At 34.4% G+C, this 2,237-nt stretch overlaps 1 pseudogene; it reads left to right on the forward strand.

The window, feature by feature from the left end:
• Nucleotides 1-1,322: 1,322 nt before the first annotated feature.
• Nucleotides 1,323-1,423, forward strand: LOC128052885 (uncharacterized; annotated as a pseudogene).
• Nucleotides 1,424-2,237: the final 814 nt, after the last annotated feature.

Here is a 2,237-nt window from a genome sequence, read left to right on the forward strand (position 1 = left end):
CCACTTCCTTTTCCATTTATATAATCTGTGAAGAGATAAAACAATAAACCAATAAAATATCAGTTACATAAATGTTGATGCTGCATAGGTACTACATTTGAAATCAACAAGAGTTGATTTCATCGACTCTTAGGCCTACATTTTTCACACAGATTCTCCTGTCCTCCTAACTGCTTGGGTATGAATGAACTCCAGCAAGGCTTTTATGTATTTGTCATTTCAAATTTGACTTATACAGTTTCTTGGTATTACATATGCTCAGCTTAATTATTATTTATTATAAAATGTCTTTCAAAAGATTTTACCATAACCAGCATTGAAACAAAATTATTCAATGTGTACAGACAGATGTGGAAACATAAAAGAAGAGCAGAAATGTAATATTACTGAAGCAAATAATCTCATTGGAAGAATGACCTCAGTTTCATATTTTCTGGGAAGAAACAACCAGTGCTTGAAGGAACCCAAAAGAGAAGATACCCAAAGTGGCGAAAAACAGGAAAATACCTTCACACACCATACAATGCAGCTTAAAGGGTGGAGAAACTGGCAAACTTCAGCATAGAGGATTTCAAAAGCATCAAGAAGCTGGTTATTTCACACAGAGAAAGATAAATATTGCATTGTCTCATTTATAAGGGAATCTAAAATAAACCAAGAACAGACTCATGGAGTCAGAGAATAAATTGATGGTTGACAGGGGCAAGGGATGGGGCTGAGCAAAATGGATGAAGTGGGTGAAGGAGTCCAAAGGTACAAGCTTCCAGTCATAAGATGCAAAAGTCCTGGGATGTAATGTACAGCATGGTGACTATAGCTTATAATACTGTATTGTACTCTTGCAAGTTGCTGAGAGAGTAGATTTTAAAAGTTCTCATCACAAGAAAAAAAAAAAAACGCGTCATGTCTGGTGATGGAGGTTAGCTAGACTTATTGTGATGATCATTTTGCAATTTATAAATACTGAATCATCATGTTTGCACACCCAAAACTAATATAGTGTTAAATGTCAATTTTATATCAGTTTTTTAAAAAAGAAACTGCTTATGACACAGGACTGTTCCATCAACAAATGTTGTGCTATGGTTTAGTTGGCAGCTGTTGCTTGCTTGCTTTCTTTTTCTGACTCCCTCTTCTTCCTTCTTTCTCCCTTTCCTCCCTCGCTCCTTCTCTCCCTCCCTCTCTGTCTTTTTCTCTTTCTTCCTTTCTCTGTAGTACGTAAAACAAAGGGATGCTAACAATCAATGATGTCTTGTAGTCAATGAAATATATTGAATCGCTTCTTTGTTAACAAGAAAATGTATTCCTGACCCATTTTAAATGTTCCTTTCAGGAGCACGTAAAGTAAAATTAGAATGATGCAGAGTGAGCATGGCACCTGGCTAAGGATAACATACAACCTGGTGACGTGTTTTACATTTTTTCTTTTTCTTAATCGGAGTGTTTATTTGTGAATACTTATCCAGCTATAAACTTTATGTTTGTGCATGTTTTTCTGAATGTGCCATGCTTTAATGTAAGTTTTCTGAAAATATCAGTATATAACAGAGTTTGCATAGTGTGGATCCCATTTTTGAAATGATGGAGGTCTATATGACTTCTCACATTGGTGCACATATTTCTGTATGTCAGCCCAGAATCCATATGTCAACAAAAATTATGGAAAGACAGGTAACTTCTGCTTTCTTCTTCATGATTTTTTGTGTCTGAATATTTTTTACAGTGAGCATGTATTTCTTTCACCATGAGAAGAAAAAGACAGGAAGACCTACTCCAATTTTAAAAATACATATAGTTAAACAAAACCTGCATATTCTTTGAACAGCAAATCCACTTCACAGAATTTGTGTACAGAAATAACTAAGGATATGCACAGCCGCTTAGCTGTGAGAATGCTCATCATATTTCATATCTTCTATTCAGTATTTTCATTTGAGTATTTAGTCTAAAAACTGATTTGAGATGTAGACAGATATTTATTTACAAGGTGGTTGCAAAATATCAAACAGTTCCAATAACGTGGGAATAGTTAGATAAACTACTGTACATTCATGTGAGGAGCATAGTCACAAACATGGATAAGGATTTTGGAGAAAAAAAAACTGTGATGATATAGGAGACGCTTGTTAACACTGCCACATGAAACACTAATACAAAACTCTCAATGCAATATAAACCATATTTTATACAAGCACAAAATATATATGACATATGTATGCAAATAAAAAGGAAGAAAT

The sequence above is a fragment of the Budorcas taxicolor genome, chromosome 8, assembly GCF_023091745.1.
Source record: "Budorcas taxicolor isolate Tak-1 chromosome 8, Takin1.1, whole genome shotgun sequence".
In the NCBI taxonomy this organism is placed as follows: Eukaryota; Metazoa; Chordata; class Mammalia; order Artiodactyla; family Bovidae; genus Budorcas; species Budorcas taxicolor.